Raw genomic sequence first — 20,849 nt, 5'->3', positions numbered from 1 at the left:
ATAGTATCATGTCATCTGCAAACAGTGACAGTTTTACTTCTTCTTTTCCAATTTGTATTCCTTTTATTTCTTTTTCTTCTCTGATTGCCATGGCTATGACTTCCAAAATTATGTTGAATAATAGTGGTGAGAGTGGACATCCTTGTCTTGCTCCTAATCTTACAGGAAATGCTTTCAGTTTTTCACCATTGAGAATGATGTTTGCTGTGGGTTTGTCATATATGGCCTTTTTTATGTTGAGGTCAGTTCCCTCTCTGCCCACTTTCTGGAGAGTTTTATCATAAATTTGTGTTGAATTTTGTCAGTAGCTTTTTTCTTCTTCTATTGAGATGATCATTTGGTTTTTATTCTTCAATTTGTTAATATGGCATATCACATTGATTGATTTGTGTATTTTGAAGAGTCCTTGCATCCTTGAGATAAATCTCCCTTGATCATGGTGTATGATCCTTTTAATGTGATTTTAATGTGTTGGATTCTGTTTGCTAGTATTTTGTTAAGGATTTTTGCATCTATATTCATCAGTGATATTGGTCTATAATTTTCTTTTTTTTGATATCTGTGTCTAGTTTTGGTATCAGGGTGATGGTGGCCTCATAGAATGAGTGTGGGAGTGTTCCTTCCTCTGAAATTTTTTGGAAGAGTTTAAGAAATATGGGTGTTAGCTGTTCTCTAAATGTTTGATAGAATTCAGCTGTGAAGCCATCTGGTCCTGGACTTCTGTTTGTTGGAAGATATTTTATCACACTTTCAATTTCATTACTTGTGAATGGTCTGTTCATATTTTCTATTTCTTCCTGGTTCAGTCTTGGAAGGTTATACCTTTATAAGAATTTGTCCAGTTCTTCCATGTTGTCCATTTTATTGGCATAGACCTGCTTGTAGTAGTTTCTTAGGATGCTTTGTATTTCTGCAGTGTCTGTTGTAACTTCTTTTTCATTTCTAATTGTATTGATTTGAGTCCTCTCCCTCTTTTTTTGATGAGTTTGGCTAATGGTTTATCAATTTTGTTTATCTTCTCAATGAAAGAGCTTCTAGTTTTATTGATCTTTGCTATTGTTTTCTTTCACTCTATTTCATTTATTTCTGCTCTGATCTTTATGAATTTCTTCCTTCTGCTAACTTTGGGTTTTGTTTGTTCTTCTTTCTCTAGTTCCTTTAGGTGTAAGTTTAGATTGTTTATTTGAGATTTTTCTTGTTTCTTGAGGTAGGCTTGTATTGCTATAAATTTCCTTCTTAGAACTGCTTTTGCTGCATCCCATAGGTTTTGTATCATCGTGTTTTCATTGTCATTTGTCTCTAGGTATTTTTTGATTTCCTCTTTGATTTCTTCGGTGATCTCTTGGTTATTTAGGAACATATTGTTTAGCCTCCATGTGTTTGTGTTTTACATTATTTTCCCTGTAATTGATTTCTAATCTCATAGTGTTGTGGTCAGAAAAGAAGTTTGATATGATTTCAATTTTCTTGTTTATTGAAGCTTGATTTGCGATCCAAGATGTGATCTATCCTGGAGAATGTTCCATGCACACTTGAGAAGAAAGTGCAATCTACCATTTTTGGATAGAATGTCATATAAATATCAGTTAAAACTATATGGTCTATTGTGTCAATTAAAGCTTGTGATTCCTTATTTATTTTCATTTTGTATGATCTGTCCATCGGTGTAAGTGATGTGTTAAAGTCCCCCACTATTATTGTGTTATTGTCGATTTCCTCTTTTATAGCTGTTAGCAGTTGCCTTATTTATTGAGGTGCTCCTATGTTGGGTGCATTTATATTTATAATTGTTTTTTCTTCTTCTTTGATTGATCCCTTGATCATTATGCAGTGTCTTTCTTTTTCTCTTGTAATAGTCTTTATTTTAAAGTCTATTTTTTCTGAAATGAGTATTGCTACTCCAGCTTTCTTTTGATTTCCATTTGCATGGGATATCTTTTTGCATATCCTCACTTTCAGTCTGTATGTGTCTCTAGGTCTGAAGTGGGTCTCTTGTAGACAGCATATATATGGGTCTTTTTTTGGTATCCATTCAGCGAGCTTGTGTCTTTTGGTTGGAGCATTTAATCCATTCACGTTTAAGGTAATTATCAATATGTATGTTCCTATGACCATTTTCTTAATTGTTTTGGGTTTATTTTTGTAGCTCCTTTTCTTCTCTTGTGTTTCCCACTTAGAGAAGTTCTTTTAGCATTTCTTGTAGAGCTGGTTTGGTGGTGCTGAATTCTCTTAGATTTTGCTTGTCTGTAAAGCTTATGATTTCCCCATTGAATCTGAATGAGATCCTTGCTGGGTAGAGTAATATTGGTTGTAGATTCTCCCCTTTCTTCACTTTAAATATGCACTGCCACTCCCTTCTGGCTTGTAGAGTTTCTGCTGAGAAATCAGCTGTTAACCTTATGGGAGTTCCCTTGTATGTTTTTTGTCACTTTTCCCTTGCTGCTTTCAATAATTTTTCTTTCTCTTAAATTTTTGCCAATTTGATTACTATGTGTCTCAGCATGTTTCTCCTTGGGTTTATCCTGTACGGACTCTCTGTGCTCCTGGACATGAGTGGCTATTCCTTTCCCATGTTAGGGAATTTTTTGATGTTAATCTCTTCAAATATTTTTTCGGGTCCTTTCTCCCTCTCTTCTCCTTCTGGGACCCCTATAATGCTAATGTTGTGTTTAATGTTATCCCAGAGGTTTCTTAGGGTGTCTTCATTTCTTTTCATTTTTTTTTTTTTTCTTTATTCTGTTCCACCGCAGTGAATTCCACCATTCTGTCTTCCAGGTCACTTATCCATTCTTCTGCCTCAGTTATTCTGTTATTGATTCCTTCTAGTGTATTTTTCATTTCAGTTACTATATTGTTCATCTCTGTTTGTTTTTTCTTTAATTCTTCTATGTCTTTGTTAAACATTTCTTGCGCCTTCTCGATCTTTGCCTCCATTCTTTTTCCGAGGTCCTGGATCATCTTCACTATCATTATTCTGAATTCTTTTTCTGGAAGGTTGCCTATCTCCACTTCGTTTAGGTGTTTTTCTAGGGTTTTATCTTGTTCCTTCATCTGGTATATATCCCTCTGCGTTTTCATCTTGTGTATCTTTCTGTGAATGTGGTTTTTGTTCCACAGGCTGCAGGATTGTAGTTTTCTTGCTTCTGCTGACTTTCCTCTGATGGATGAGGCTATCTACATTACATTACTTGTTTTCTTATTTTGCTAAATCATCTTTGTACTTTTCTTCTTCTTTCAGTTTCTTCTCTTCTGGTTTGATGATTGTATTTGTTGGTATGCTTGTGTTTCTCTCACTCTATTTCTTGTGTATCTATTGTAGATTTTGAGTATGTGGTTACCATTGGGTTCATATATGTTGACCTATAACTACATATTCTTGTTTTAAACAGATAATCATTTAAGTTCAAACACATTCTAAAAGATTTACATTTTTTACTGCCCTTCCCCACATTTTGCATTTTTGACGACATATTTTATGCCTTCATGTTTTTATCTTAACTGTTTATAGTAGTTATAGTTTATTTTAAAATTTTTCTCTTTTAATCTTTTACTAGCTTCTTTATGTACTTGATCCATAGCATTTACTGTATATTTATCTTTACTAAGGGGATTTTTCCTTTCCTTTAAATTCTTATTTCTTTAGTCTTTTCTTTTTCTCTTACAAGAGACCCTTTAACACTTCTTCTAGGATTGCTTTAGTATTGATGAAAACTTTTAGTTTTTTGCTTGTCTGAGAAATTATTTCCCTCTCCTTCTATTTTGAATAATAACTTCTTTGGGTAGATTACTAGGTTGTAGGTTTTTCCCTTTCAGAACATTGAATATATCATGCCACTCCCTTCTGGTATGCAAAGTGTCTGTAGAAAGATGAGCTGATAACTTTGTGTGGGTTCCCTTTATGTGACTCTTTGCTTTTTCTCTTGCTGCCATTAGAATGCTCTCTTTATCTTTTTTTTTAATTAATTAACTTATTTATTTATTTTTGGCGGCATTGCGTCTTCATTGCTGTGCATGGGCTTTCTCTAGTTTCAGTGAGCAGGAGCTACTCTTCTTTGCTGTGCTCATGCTTCTCATTGAGGTGGCTTCTCTTGTTGCAGAGCATGGGCTCTAGGTGCACAGGCTTCAGTAATTGTGGCATGAAAGCTCAGTAGTTGTGGCTTGTGGGCAAAGAGCATAGGCTCAGTAGTTGTGGCACATGGGCTTAGTTGCTCTGTGGCATGTTGGATCTTCCCAGACCAGAGCTCAAACCTGTGTCCCCTGCACTGGCAGGCAGACTCTTTACCACTGTGCCACCAGGGAAGTCCACTCTCTTTATCTTTTGTGATTTTAATTACAATATGTCTTGATGTGCTTCTCTTTAGGTTCATCTTATTTTGGACTCTTTCTGCTTCCTGTATCTGGACATCTGTTTCTTTCTTCAGGTTCAGGAATTTTTCAATCAATTTCATTAAATACATTTTTGCCCCCTTTCTTTTTCTTTTCTCTTTCTATGACCCCTATAATGTGAATGTTAGTATGCTTGAAGTTGTGCCAGAAGTCCCTTAAACTGTTCTCATTTTTTAAATTTTGTTTTCCTTTTTCTTCTTCTGATTGTATGATTTCCATTATTCTAACTTTCAGATCGTTTATGTAACACCTAATCTGCTCTTCATTCCTCTAATGTGTTTTTCATTTCATTTATTGTATTCTTCAGCCCCAATTGGTTCTTTTTTTATCTGTATTCTAGTTCATTGTAAAAATTCTGTGTTCCTATGTTCTTTTTCCAAGTCTAGTAATCATTCTTATTGCTATTGCTATTGCTGCTTAATTATTTATCTCTGTTTCTTATTTTCATGAAATTTTTGTTCTTTTGTTTGAAACAAATTCTTCTCTCTTTTCATTTTGTTTAACTTTCTTTGTTTCTATGAAATTAAGTGAAATAATCACCTATCCTGATCTTTAAGTTGTGTCCTTATATGGGAGTGTCCCTGTGTAGTCTTTATGTGCCTAGTGGCTTTTGTTTGAGAGCTGGATCTGAAGCGAGGCTGGGTCACAAATTCCCCCAGGATTTGCTGGCAGCTATCACTTTGGTGGGAGGAGGGGCTAGAGATGGAGGGACTAGAGTCAGTGCAGGGGTTTCTATGTCAGTGATTATCACCATCATATTGGGGACAGTTGTGGGTCCCACAATGCTGTAGCAGAAGCCCTGGTGTTTGAGTCTAAGCTGGCCTCTTGCCATCTAAGTGTGTGTTGCACCCCATCTCAGAAACTTCACCTCACAAAGGAACAGCACTGAAGCAAGTAGGGCCAGATTTGTTTCCTGGTGCTGGCTCGAGCACACACTAGTATGGTCTTGGCATGCCAGTCAGAGTTCCAGGTAGTTCCTGGTCAAAATCCACTGTGAGCACCGGCAGAGTTTGCCCTCAACCTGATCAGATGCAGTGCTGGATCCAAGCCAGCTCCATCCCCTACAAGTGTGTGCTGTCCTAGGAAACAACAGCATTTGCCCTAGTAGGGAGTGATGCCAGAGCTAGAGGGGCTGAAGCAGTCACTGAGCACATGCTGGGACAAAAGCTGGGGTAGCTGTGGAAAACAAGACAGAGATCCAAGCAGTTTCAATCTGCTGCCTCTGCCTTGTTCCCTGAAGTAAGCCAGCATGTGTACCTTATTCAGTAGCAGAGTCTTCATTTTACAGCTCTGCTGTAAGTCTCACTGCTCCCAAATCAACTAAGGGAACTCATCTTCCTGGTGTCAGATCCCAAGGTTTTGGTGATCAATGTGTGGTTCAAACCCCTCACTCACCAGGAAGGATCTAGGAGCCCGTAATATCCCCTCCTCTTCTGTGTCCCTTCCAAGTGGCATGGGTCCTGATCTGACTGATTATTCTCCCTTCTTACCCAACTCCGTGTTTGGAGAGCTGTTTGATGATAGCCAAGGCTGATTACAATTTTAAAAGCTACCAGGATCAAAACTTCAAACAATAAGATGTCCCAGTGAGAGGTGCTGCCACAGTGGATCAAGAAAACCAGAAACAGCCAATATGACATGGGAAATGGGATAGGGGATCAGACTCCAGCACCATTAGAAAGCAAACCTGATCAGCTCTTTATGTTCATCAGAATTCCAGAAAAAAATAGGACACATGCATATTAGGATAATTTGAGGACAGTTTGATAGAGAAAATGTGTGTGAAAATATAGACAGAGTGTATGGAATCCATAAAGAATGGTGCAGCACCTACAGCTAGGAATAGAGACTATTACCACTCCAAGACCTGAATAGGTAAGGGAAGAATCTTGTGTAAGAGTCATCTCTGGAGAAGCTAGGACTAACCTCAAAGAATGCAGCACAGTTGAATTAACTGTGCAAGAAGGTAGATGAGGATAAATAAGCTGATAAACTCCTTTATCCCTCAGATATCTTAGTGTTCTCCTTTAGTGAAAGCCAAATGGAAGCCCAAGAACATGGAGGTGTGTTGAGATAGATAAGCTAACATCTCAGGCAGAGAGCAGGGTGCAGAAGTGTGGAAAGCAAATCTGGAAGGGAAAATGAATGAGAACCAACTTTCACTACTCATCAGCCACATTAAAGAACGAGGGAAGCATCTGTCAGTAATCATGGAGTCCCCAGGAGTCTAGGCTACAGAATACTGCTTTAATTTTCCAGGATTAATCAATATAATAATGGTGTTTTCCTAGATACTAAAACTAAGAAAGAACTTGTTGTCCTAGTTGCTTTTCTTCTCATAATCAAAATGTATTCTAAAATGTATGTGAGTCCCCACCTTTCTTTATAAATAGTTATAGTAGTTATCTACTGTGGATTTATCCACCATTTCAGCAAAGCTATTCCATAGAGAGCAAAGATGTATGTTCGTGTAATCATAATATTTATATTGAAGAGAGTTGCTCTTACTGTGTGTATGTTAGCTATTTTTGTGCTTAGAAAGTAAGACAATGAGGATTAATGGATGTGTATAAGTGACTTGAGATATACATTAATATTCATAAGGATATACATTTATGTAATAATCCAATGTCTAGGTATGTGAAACAATTATGTTTCTTTTTTATATGCCTGAAATTGGTCTCAATGATACATCCCTGTGGGTTGAAGCAAAGCTATGTTTCTGTATCATTAATAGCCAAAGCAAGAGTTCCTACTGAGACAATTATTAAGCTGAGATTAATTTTATCTCATTTATTAAGGATGCACATGCCATATATTTCAAACAAAATGGAGAAAGTAGGTACTATTAGGCACCTGAGCTGAACTTATTGCACCCTGAATTTAATTCTAAACTTGTGGAAATCTATACTTAAAATTTTAAGATACATGTTACATATTCCAAAATACACACACACTATGCACATACAAACTAAGCTAAGGAGAAAAAAATGTTTCTCATAGAATTTACTGAAGCAGAAAATTTATGTTTTTTTGTGTTGTAATGATCAACACTATAGACAAAGTCTTCAGCATTATTTTCTAAAAGATGCAAAAAATACTACTTAAATAGCACAAAGTGTTTTGTGAGGATTAAATTAATTCATGTAAAAACTTTGATCTGTGCCAGGTACATACTGAATATTCTATAACTGTTAGTGTATAATTATCATTATGAAAACTAAGGGAATAACTTTAATGGAAACATTAATGACTTGAGAAAATATGTCTAGTTACTTGATTTCTGGTGATATATCTTAGTACTGGCATGGAAGTTACAGACATAAGAAGAACAGATAGTTAATACATCTGTTGAACTCTCTTTCTCTTTGAAATTTCACAAGTCTTGAGCCAACCCTTGGCAGTTTTTAGATTTTAGTCAATTAGTACTGAAATTTTTAAATATGAATTCTAATGTAAAAATTCTCTGTTGTTGGTTAAAGCAAGACCCATATACTTTAATTTATTTTTATTTTTGGCTACATTGGGTCTTTTTTGCTGTGTGTGGGCTTTCTCTGGTTGCGACAAGTGGGGGCTACTCTTCATTGCAGTGCACAGGCTTCTCATTGTGGTGGCTTCTCTTACTGTGGAGCACGGGCTCTAGGTGTGCGGGCTTCAGTAGTTGTGGCATGTGGGCTCAGTAGTTGTGGCACGTGGGCTCTAGACCACAGGCTCAGTAGTTGTGGTGCACGGGCTTAGTTGCTCCGCGGCATGTGGGATCTTCCTGGACCAGGGCTCAAACCCGTGTCCCCTGCATTGACAGGCAGATTATTAACCACTGTGCCACCAGGGAAGCCCAAGACCCATGTACTTTAAAATACTAAATGTGAGAAGGGAAAAGTTATTTCTCTGTTTTGGAAATTATAAGAGTTGTCCTTGAGTCTCATTCATATGAAGGCTAATACATTTCAGTGCAGTCATGGTAATAGGGCTGCCTAAAGATAGATTTCATATTACTCTCAAAAAATATGTTTGACTTGGGGCTTCCCTGGTGGCGCAGTGGTTGAGAGTCTGCCTGCCGATGCAGGGGACACGGGTTCGTGCCCCGGTCTGGGAGGATCCCACGTGCCTCTGAGCGGCTGGGCCCGTGAGCAATGGCCCCTGAGCTTGCGCGTCCAGAGCCTGTGCTCTGTAATGGGAGAGGCCACAACAGTGAGACGCCCGCATACTGCAAAAAAGAAAAAAAAAAAGTTTGACCTTAATGTAATGAGATTATTTTGTTCTATCATCATATATGGCCTAACTGGCTCCCAACCAAGTTGAATACCAGGATCTCCAAATTTAGAAAGACTTGATAAGAGCATATTATTAAATAAAATGGCTGTGAATTAATAATTGGGCATTTGAATATATACTCTCTCAGAGTATGCAAGACATTTTTCTCTTTGTCACTCCAAAACCACTCTCAACTCTTCTTGGAAGGTTGATCCATTGGGTGTGTGTTTCAAGAGGTCCATTTGCCCTTTGGATTTCAGTTGGGTATAGTCAATAGAAACACTAGAAAAAAATCAGAGGGAGGAAAATAAGCTAATTCAGAGTATTTATTCCCCTGCTCCTTCCTCCATGGTTTGGATTGGATTCCATCTCACTTAACAGAACATCAACTCTACTGTCAAGCTGTCCTCTGCACATGGTTCTTTCTCACTGCAAGTCCCAGTACTGCCCTTTTCCCTTGATGGAGTCTTATCACACTTGCTCAAGTGCCCATCAGACATAGCATGGGTTGGAGTGCAAATAGAATAACACATTAGGAGATTTGGAAGATTTGGCACTCAGTCATTATGGTGACAAGAGTGATTATAAGGTGATAGCAAGAGCTCACTTGTTCCCATCATCCTAGACAGCTTAGATAAGGAAAAGGAAAGCCTGAAAACTGTATATATCCAAAGAAAAGTGTGAAAAATCAGACCACCTTGATAGCAGCTCTAAAAGAGTTTCCATCTGTAACTGCAGTTCAGAGATGCCTAGTGGACAAAAAAACTTACATAGGTGCAATGCTAAATAAATATAAAAACTACCTGATCTTTTTCTATATCAATGTCAATGCAGGAAAGTATTGAGATCAGAAATATGGATGCGGCATTAGGAGAGAGGTTCAAAGCTGACAAATCTGAACTCTTAAGTCTCCTTGAATTTACCTTGCCAAAAGAAATGAACCTCCCTCTTTTCTTCACTTCCCAAATCACTGTGAGATGCATGGCCGCCTGCCCAGATATGTTTTTTTATAGTGCTGCAGCCCTTTGGCTTAGGGTATGGTAAAAGTAATTAATGATTGTGAACAGAAATGATGCACAATGGTCAGATTAGGGTCAAAATATCACTTTATATCTGATAGAGCTGGATCAGAAAATATGGCTTGCACCTGAAATTGAATTGGACTTCCCAAACTTCATTTTTTATTTAATTTTTTATTGAAGTATACTTGATTTATAATGTTGAGTTAGTTTCAAAAATTCAGCAAAGTGATTCATATATATATATATTCTTTTTCAGATTATTTTCTTATAAGGTTATTACAGAATATTGAGTATAGTTCCCTTTGCTACACAGTAGATCCTTATTGTTTATCTATTTTGTATATAGTAGTGTGTACATGTTACTCCCAAATTCCTAATTTATTCCTCCCCCCAACAGTTTCTCTTTGATAACCAAAAGTTTGTTTTCTATGTCTATAAGTCTGTTTTTGTTTTGTAAATGAGTTCATTTGTATCATTTTTTTAGATTCTATATATAAGTGATATCATATATTTGTCTTTCTTTGTCTGATTTAATTCACTCAGTATGATAATCTCTAGATCTATCCATGTTGCTACAGATGACATTATTTCATTCATTTTATGGTTGAGTAATATTCCATTATATATATATTATATATAATACATATATATGCCACATCTTCTTTATCTATTCATCTGTCAATGGACATTTAAGTTGCTTCCATTCTTGGCTATTGTAAATAGTGCTGCAATGAACATTGGGCTCATGTTTCTTTTCCCAAACTTCCTTATCCTAAATTTAACTTGAAAACCCTGTTGTAGGCTAAGTAGCTGGATAATTGACACATTCCTCATACAGACACAGGTCCACTTTCAGTCATTTTTCTAGATCGATGACAGTAGAACACATTCAGATTGTTATTGATAGTACAGCCCCAAAGAGAATCCAAAACTGGCTGAACTATACCTGTTCAACCCAGCATCTCCAATATCTCCAACCAAAATAAGACAGTCCTCTTCTACTAGAAAAGAGTAAGAGGAGGAAACACAAGTGCTGATTTTTCAGTGTTTATAGAAAGTATAGTTGCCTTTCTTATGGGATTAAATAGAACAATAGAAAAAGGTTACAATAATTATCCCTACAGTTATGTCTTCTTTTATATTTATGTTGCAATTTGCTAACTTTCTTTCTCCCTGATCATATTTTAAGGTTTCTCTATTTTAGTAATCTTTTTAAACTTTTTTTTCATTGCTGATACTGATAGTGGCCCATATGGTAGCCTATCTAAGAACTTGAAAACTACATCTCAGACTACCACATGTTCAGCTTTTATAAATATTCCATGTTTTTTTGGAAAGGATGTGTATTCTCTATTTTCAGATCTGTATATGTTTGTAAATAATCTAGACAGTTATTTTGTATTCAAATTTTCCATATCCCAATTTACATTTTGTTACTGAATCTGGTTTTCAACAGGTTTAACTTAAACTCTTGCATTTTGATTATCGATTCATCAATTTTTCTTTGTTCTTTTACTACATTTGTTGTATATGATTTGAAATAACATAAAATGATATTATTAGGAGCACAAAGGATTTTGAATGTCATATCTTCTTTGTGAGTGTTTTTAAAATCAGTATTATCCTTCTTTGCTCATTTGGATGTTTTTTGCATGATTAAATCCTTTTTAAAATCTGTTCAGAATGAGTCTAGGGTATTTTTAAAATCATAGTAATTGTTTTATTTTGTTATGATGATGAATTATATGAATCAATTTTTAAATTTAAAACTGCATTTCTAGAATAAAACCAACTTATTCTTGATCAAACTCTTTAAAAATAGACTTAGTTTGCTAATATTTAACTTAAAATATTTGTAATAATATTGATAGTAATAATGACCTGTAATTCCCATATCTCATAATAGCCTTCTTCTATTACAATTCTCTGATTACAGTCCTCATAAAATGAGTTGAAAACACCTCTTCTTTTACCAGTTCTAGAATAGTTTCTATTTAAAAATATTTCATCTTCAATGCTTTTCAGAATGTGGCTCTAAAACTATCTGGGTCTAGTGGCTTGTTGGTTGATAGATATTTGAGAAGCAATTTTATTATTAAAATGTATAAATCTATCCATATTTCCTGTTTCTTCTTGACTCTGATTAAGTAAGTAATAGAGAACTGGTAAATTGTTCAGAATGTCTAAGCTTTTTAATCTAGTGGCACATTTAAAAAAAATTTTATTATTCTCTTACTTAATTTTTTAATTTCTATTTTTATTTTTAATATAAAACATATATTACATTAAATTTATCATTTTGACCATTTTTTAGTGTACAGTTCTGTGGTGTTTAGTATATTCACATTGTTGTACAGCCAATCTCCAGAACTATTTTTTAATTGAATTATAGTTGCTGTAAATATTATATAAGTTGAAGGTATGCAATATAGTGAGTCACAATTTTTAAAGGTTATACTTTATAGCTGTTATAAAATATTGACTATATTCCCCATGTTGTACAACAGCTCATACAACTCAACACCAAACAAACAACCCAATTTTAAAATGTGCAGAAGACTTCAATATATATTTTTCCAAAGAGGACATTCAGATGGCCAGTAGGCACATGAAAAGATGCTCAACACCAATACTCATCAGGGAAAAAAAAATCTTAAGATCCTTTGTATTTATTTATAGCTAGGTCCACATTTTTGTTCATTTTTCTAAAATTTTTCCATCTATAATTTTTCTTTACTCATTTCACCAAAGGTTTGTTTATTTTGTTGTAATTTTAATGAAAAATTTTGACTTTGTTAATCTTCTCTATTATATCTTTGATTATTATTCCTTAACTTTTTTTCTCTACATCATTCACTTTATTCTACTTTCTGTTTATTCTGTACCTCTTTTTCTAGATCTTGACCTTACTTTTATTTCATTAATTATTAGTGTGTTTTCAAGTACAATCATGTATGACTATAAAATATCTAAGTACTGCCTTACCTGTCATCTGTGTGTGTCTGATTTTAATAGATTTCAATTTCCATTGCATTGCAGCAAAAGACTGAGGTTTTCAAGACAGAAAGTCTTTAAAAGTTCTTGAGGTTTTCTATACAGACTACCTATCACATGGGCAAACTTCATAACTGGTCCCTATATGTTAATAAAAGTTATATATTAATCATTTTGTTCATGAGCTCAAACATTTTAATTTTATAGCAAATGTTCTCTTCCCTCATTAATTCTTCCAGTTGATCTATAAATTTCTAAGAGATGTGTTTAAATTTCCTTTTATGATCAGGATTTATCAAACAGAACCTGTAATTCTATTTATTGGTCTATATTATTTTGAGTACTTAATTTAATTTTACTTTATTGAAGTATAGTTGATTTACAATATTATATTAGCTGAAAGTGTACAACATAGTGATTTAATGCTTTTACAGACTGCACCTCTTTTAAAGTTATTACAAAATAATGGCTATATTCCCCTGACCTGTATACTCTTATTTATTTTATATCTCATAGTCTGTGTCTCTTAATCCCATACCCTTATTTTACCCACCCCTTCTCTCTCCCCACTATTAACCACAAGTTGGTTCTCTATATATGTGAGTCTCTTTCTGTTTTATTATATACATTCATTAGTTGCATTTTTTAGATTTCACATGTAAGTGATAACATAGAGTATTTGATTTTCTCTGTCTGACCTTACTCACTATGCATAATACTTCGTAGGTCCATCCATGTTTGTTGCAAATGGCAGAATTTAATTTTTTTATGACAGAGTAGTATTCCATTGTGTGTATATATATATATATATATATATATATATATATATATATATATCACATCTTTTTTATCCATTCATTTGTTAATGGACACCTAGGTTGCTTCTATATTTTGGCTATTGTAAACAATGCTACTATGAACATTGGGGTGCATGTATCTTTTCAAATTAGTATTTTCATTTTTTTTCAATATATACCTAGTGGTGGAATTGCTGGATCACATGGTAGTATCATGTTTAATTTTTAAGGAATCTCCATAATGTTTTCCATACTGGCTGCACCAATTTATAATCCCAGCAACAGTATACTAGGGTTCCCTTTTCCCTACATTCTTGCCAACATTTGGTATTGGCAGACTTTTTGATGATAAATATTTTGACAGGTGTGAGGTAACATCTCATTGTGGTTTTGATTTGCATTTCTCTGAAGACTAATGAAGTTGAGCATTTTTTTCATGTGCTGGGGGTCCATCTGTATGTCCTCCTTGGAAAAATGTCAATTCAGTCTTCTGCTCATTTTTGCTTGGGTTCTTTGGCTTTTATTTTATATTGAATTGTATAAACTGTTTATAAACTTTGGATATTAAACCATTATTGATCATATCTTTCACAAATATTTTCTCTCATTCAGTAAGTTAACTTTTCATTCTGTTGATGGTTTCCTTTGTTGTGCAAATGCTTTTACGTTTAATTATGTCCCATTTGTTTATTTTTGCTTCTATTTCTTTTCCCTAGGAGACAGATGCAAAACAGTGTTGCCATGATTTATGTAAAAGTGCTCTACTATGTTCTCTTCTAGTTTTATAGTTTCAAGTCTTACATTTAGGACTTTAATCCATTCTGAGTTAATTGTATATGGTGTGAGAAATTTTTCTTATCCCATTCTTTACATGTAGCTGTCCAGTTTTCTCAGCACCACTTATTGAAGAGACTTTTATCTGTTGTATATTCTTGCCTCCTTTGTATTAGATTAGTTGACCAGAGGTGTGTGGGTTTATTTCTGGGCTCTCTATTCTATTCCATTAATTTATATGTCTGTTTTTGTGGCAGTGCCATGCTGTTTTGAATACTATAACTTTGTAGTATAGTCTAAAGTCAGGGAACAATACCTCTTGCTTTATTATCTTTTTTCTGTGAAGAACATCCCAAGCATTTTTATATGGATTGCATTAAATCTGTAGATTGCTTTGGGTATTATGGCCATTTTAACAACATTAATTATTTTAATCCATTAACACAGGATATCTTTTCATTTCTTTGCATAATCAATTTCCTTCAATATTTTATAGTTTTCAGAGTGTAGCTCCTTCACCTCCTTTATTAAGTTTATTGCTAGTTATTTTATTCTTTTGATGTTATTTTAATTGAGATTACTTTCTTGCTTTCTCTTTCTGATATTTTGTTATTAGTGTATAGAAAGCAACAAATTTCTGTATATTAATCTTACATCCTGCAACTTTACTGAATTCATTTATTAGTTTTAATAGATTTGTTGGTGGAGACATTAGGGTTTTCTCTACATAGTATCATGTCATCTACAAACAGTGACAGTTCTAGCTTCTCTTCCAATTAGGATGACATTTATTTCTTCTTCTTGTCTGATTGCTTTAGCTAAGATTTACAACACAATGTTAAATAGAAGTGGTGAGAGGGGAATCTGTCTTGTTCCTGATTTTAGAGGAAACGTTTCCAGCTTTTCTCCACTGAGTATAATGTTAGCTGTGGATTTGTCATAAATGGCCTATATTATGGTAAATTGTTCTCTCCATACCAACTTTAAAGAGAATTTTTATCATAAATGGATGTTGAATGCTGTTATATGCTTTTTCTGTTTCTATTGAGCTATGTTTCCTTTTGTTAATGTGGTGTATGACATTGATTTTTGAATACTGAACCATCCTTGCATCCCTAGAATAAATTCAACTTGTTCATGGTGTATGACCTTTTTATATATTTTTATGTTTGGTTTGCTAATATTTTCTTTAGGATTTTTCATCTGTATTCACCAGAGATATTGGCCTGTACATTGTTTTGTTCTGTTTTGGTATTAAGGTAATAGTGGCCTCATAGAATGAATTTGGATGTGTTTCTTCTTCTGCAGTTTTTTGGAATAGTTTGAAAAGTATAGGTATTAGTTTTTCTTTACATGTTTGGTGGAATTCTCCTGTGAAGCTGTCTGGTCCTGGACTTTAGTTTACTGGGAATTTTTTAATTATATATACAATTTCACTACTAGTGATTGGTCTGTTTAGATTATCTATTGCTTCTTGATTCAATCTTAGAATGTTGTATGTTTCTAGAAATTTATCCATTTTTTAAAGCTGTCCAAATTGTTAACATACAAATTTTCATAGTATTTGCTTATGATTTTTTTGTATCTCTGTGGTATTTGTTATTATTTCTCCTCTTTAAATTTTTATTTTATTGGGGTCCTTTTGCTTTTCTTCATGATGAGCCTAACTTAAATTTTATCTTTTTTTTAAAATCTTATGAAGAAACAGTAATTGGTTTCATTGATCTTTCTATTGTTTTCATGGTCACTGTTTTATTTTCCCTACAGGTTGTCTCTTGATGTCATATTTTAATTTTCATGTTTATCCTTTTACTGATTATTGTAGTTATACTTGATTTTATATTTTTTGTCTCTTAATCTTATACGAACTTATTTAAGGGGTTGACCCTCATCCTTCACTATATATTTTCCTTTACTAGTGGGATTTTTTCCTTTCCTATTGATACTTACTTCTTATAGCCTTTTTTTCCACTTAAGAGAAGACCATTTTAACCTTTATAAGGATCAGTTTACTATTAATGAACTCTTTTATTATTTTCTTGTCTGAGAAGTTCTTTATTTCTTCTTCAATTCTAAATGATAATAATAATGGATAGATAATAATACTGTAGTTTTCTTTTTTTTTTTTTAACCTTTCAGCACTCTGAATATATCATGCCACTCCATTCTGGCCTACAAATTTTCTGCAAAAAATCAGCTGATAGCCTTATGAGGATTCTCCTGCATGTGACTCTGTTTTTATCTTGCTTCCTTTAGAATTCTCTTTTAAACTTTTGCCAGTTTTAATTATGATGTTTTATGGTGTGGGTATGTTTGGGTTCATCTTGGTTGGGACCCTCTGTGCTTCCTGTAGCTGGATATCTGTTTCCTCCTTCAGGTTTGGGAAGTGTTCAACCATAAATTCATTAAATACATTTTTGACCCCTTTCTGTCTCCCTGTCCTTCTGTGACCTTTATAAAATGAAATTTTGTACACTTGTTATCCCACCAAGATCCTTATACTGTTGTGTTTTTTATATTGTTTTTATTTTTGCTGTTGTGATTTGGTGTTTTCTATTATTCTATCTTCTAGATTACTATGCTTTCTTCTGTTTTACTTAGTCTGCTATTTATTCTTTCCACTGTGTTTTTTATTTCAGTTATTGTTTTCTTCACTTCTGACTAGTTCTTTTTTATATTTTCTAGTTCTTTGGTAAAATTCTTGCTGTGTTTATCTATTCTTTCCCCAAATTCCGTTAGCATTCTTATTACTAATGCTTTGAGTTCTTTGTGTGGTCAGTTGTTTATTTCTGTTTTATTATTTTTTCAAGGGTTTTCTTTTGATCTTTCAATTGAGACAAATTCCTCTGTCTTCTCATTTTGCTTATATTTCTCTGTCTCTATGAAAGTAGGTGAAGGAGTTCCATATGGCAGTTTTGAAGGAGGTCCTTAATTTGGAGCATCCCAGTACAGTCTGCATGTCCCCAGTTCCTTTGATGGGAGAGCTGGATTGACATAAACACAAGTCACATCTTTCCTCAGAGTGTGCTAGCAGATATCACATTCATAGTAGGCTGGGCTGGAAATGGAGGTGATAGGGCCAGAGCCAGGTATCAGGCACGGCTTCCCCTCTGCTCAGTGGCCATCAATACCCTGTCATGGGTAGTGTCAGATCTCAAGTCATTGCAGCAGAATCTCTGATGTTTGAGTCTGAGCTGGCTCAGTTCTCTTTAAGTGTGTGTTCTTCCCCTCCCTGTGCCAGCACCCTCACCCCAGATGGGAGAAGGATCGGAGCAAGAGGGGCAGGTGTGGGCCTTCTACTATAATCCAAGTGCAGGCTGTTGCTGTCTGGCTGTGGTCAGAGATCCTGATCCTTCCCAAAGAGTTTGCTCTGATGTACCATTTGTGCAATCATCAGTAATGGCTACCCCTTCCCTGCTCAGATGCTGCTTAGGGTTTGAGCTGCCATAGTGTCTCTCAGCCAGGCTTTTCACTCAGTCATGGCAGCCCTCACTCCAGTGATTAGCTGTAATGTGAGTCAAGTGCTGCTGGAGCAGTCACATGACTCAGGCTGGGTTGTGCACCAGGGCTAGCCACACAGTTTCAGTCTGCCCTGTGTGCCCTGCTTCAGGAGTAAGCAGGCACCTATGTGCTCCTCACAAGTGGAGCATAGGCTTCCAAGAGCCCTCCTATTAATCCCACTGGCTGTCCAAACAGCCAAGGGAGCTTGTCTTCCCTTCATGGGACACCAGGACTGGGGCAGTCAGTCCACAGTTCTCACCACTCACTCCCCAGGGAGGGTCTCTGCCCTGTAATTTTCCTTTTCCACTGAGTCCCTCCCAGGAACACATGTCCCAATCTGATGGCTTATCTTCCTTTCCTAATGTATTCTGTGTGAATTTTTCTTACAGCCTTGGTTGTACAGGAGTCTTTCTGCCAGTCTCCAGTTAGTTTTCAGTGAGAATTGTACCACAGGTAGATGTATTTTTGATGTGTTCATGAGAAGTGAGTTCCACATCATCCTACTCCATCTTGATTCAACTCCTTTTATTTTGATTATTTTAGTTCAGAATTGTTGTTTCTTATTTTTCATAAAAGAGAAAATTTAGAAGTTGCATCACAACTATAAAAGAAGAGATAACTATATGGGCAATTTCCAATCCCTGATCCATTGTTCTTATTTAATCTCATAACAAACTATATATCTTTTTCTTCCTTGTATGATTATATAGTGATCATTTTATCCCCAATATTCCCTCTTATGTAATTACATATTTTCTGATGGCTATATTTCTCCACATTGTTTTAAGGTATAATTGCCTCATCTTGTTTGAATTCAATACTTCTGTGTTCTTGTATTTTAGTTACAACCATTGTAAATAACATGTGGTGATTTTGTTTTTAGATCCAACTTGACAATCTTACATCCTACTATTGATTTAGTACACTTGAACATATACTAACATATTCATGTTTGTTTCTGTAATCTTTGGAGTTTCTACTTTCCAACATTTTACTATGCTTTTGTGTCTTCTATTCTTTATGCCTTTGGGGGGATGATTAAGATTTTTTAAAGTCAGTTGTTTCCCAACTATTACTCTGAAAACTCTGTATTCAATTTCTACTCTTTTACAGAGGATAAAGTGTGGTTGTATCTTTTTTATTTTTCTTAATAATACAAGGATCTCAGAATGTTTTAATTCTATCCACTACACTTCATTAGGTAGATGCTACATGTTATTGTAGCCCATGTGCTATATCTTTAACTAAATAATTGTGTTATCACTGTTTTACATTTTTCTAAAAATATAACAGTTTCTTTACTCACCATTCCTTCTTACATTGACGCTTTTGTCTGAGTTTGTTTTCTTCTTCTTGAATAACATAGGTTAGTGGTTTAGTAGTATGTTCATCAGGGGTGTACAAGTGTTAAGCTCTTTTAGTCATTGACAAAAGAAAAAAAATTTCATTGATTTTTTGGAAGATAATTTAATTTGGTATTATATTCAGTGCTGACAACAATTTTTTCTCAGCTTTTGAAGATAGTATTTCTTTTAGAGTTTACATTACATCTTTACATTATGTCTTGCACATTTTACAGTTTACAGTTTACATTGTTGCTAGTAAAATCAATACAAGAATTACTTCTTTAGAGGTGATTTCTTTTGCTCTTTTTGAGAACTTCACTTTGATTTTTGGAGCTCTAAGTTTGTACCATACCTCTGCAAGTGGATTTCCTGCCTGCCTCCCTGCTTCTTTTCTTCCTTCCTTCCTTCTTTCCTTCCTTCCTTCTTTCCTTCCTTCCTTCCTTCTTTCCTTCCTTCCTTCTTTCCTTCCTTCCTTCCTTCTTTCCTTCCTTCCTTCCTTCCTTCCTTCACTTTTATCTTGCTTGATACTTGTCATTTCTAGATGAGAAAATTAATATCTTTTAAAAACCTTGGAAAATTTAAGATATTGTTTCTCCACTTATTCACTCTGCTCTCATTTTCTGGAATTCCTGTTAGACATGTGCTGAATCTTTTATTCTACTTCCTATTATTCTTAAAACATCATTGATAGTTTCCATCTATGCATCTTCCTTTATTCCTTTCTGATGCTCTCAATGTAGTGTTTAATTTGTGCTTTTACTTACCTATTAAAATTTTAATTTGTGGAATTTCTATTTGGTGCTATTGAATTTTTAAAATAATTTTTAAAATTTATTTATTTATTTTTGGCTGTGTTGGGTCTTCATCCCTGTGCGTGGGCTTTCTCTAGTTGCAGTGAGCAGGGGTTACTCTTCGTTGTGGTGCACGGGTTTCTCATTGCAGTGGCTTCTCTTGTTGAGGGGCAGGGGCTCTAGGCACCCAGGCTTCAGTAGTTGCAGCATGCAGGCTCAGAAGTTGTGACTCACAGGCTCTAGACCACAGGCTCAGTAGTTGTGGCACACGGGCTTAGTTGCTCTGCAGCATGTGGGATCTTCCTGGACCAGGGATCGAACATGTGTCCCCTGCATTGGCAGGCAGATTCTTAACCACTGTGCCACCAGGGAAACCTGGTGTTATTGAATTTTAAGATAATTTTTGTCTCTTCTGGATTTTATTCCTCTTTTATGCTTAATCATCTTCAACAAATGCATTATATAATCTATATCTAATAGTTCAGTTAGATAAGATTCTTGGGCTCAAATAGTGCTATTTGTCATGTCTGGCAGTCATTCATGGTAACTTGTGCCCTAGTGTATTTTGTAATTTTACAATAAAAATGTTTAGTAATGCTTTGTCTGTTGAAATCTATTGCAGCCTGGATGGAAATCCTTTCCCTTCCAAAAGGTTTTGCACTTTTTTCTGCAGGCACCTCAGTGGTATCTCCAGTTTAGGACAATGTTTTGGTTTTTTTTATTTTGCTAATTTATTAGACTGAAACTTCCTGAACCATGAATTTGTAAACTTGTGCCACAAAGTGAGATGTAATATATTTAAATTTTATAAACCTTATATTTTAAAAAACCTTCTTAGTGATAAGGCCAAGACAGGAGAACTTGGATTACTTATTGTGCTGTTGAGATTTATTTTCCTACTGCTTACATTTGACTGAATCCTCTTGAGGGTTCTGCATTTATGCAATAGAATCACTTCTAACACCACACTCTTCAAAGGTCCAA

Source organism: Kogia breviceps, chromosome 13, assembly GCF_026419965.1.
Source record: "Kogia breviceps isolate mKogBre1 chromosome 13, mKogBre1 haplotype 1, whole genome shotgun sequence".
Lineage (NCBI taxonomy): Eukaryota > Metazoa > Chordata > Mammalia > Artiodactyla > Physeteridae > Kogia > Kogia breviceps.
This window is presented reverse-complemented; position numbering follows the sequence as displayed.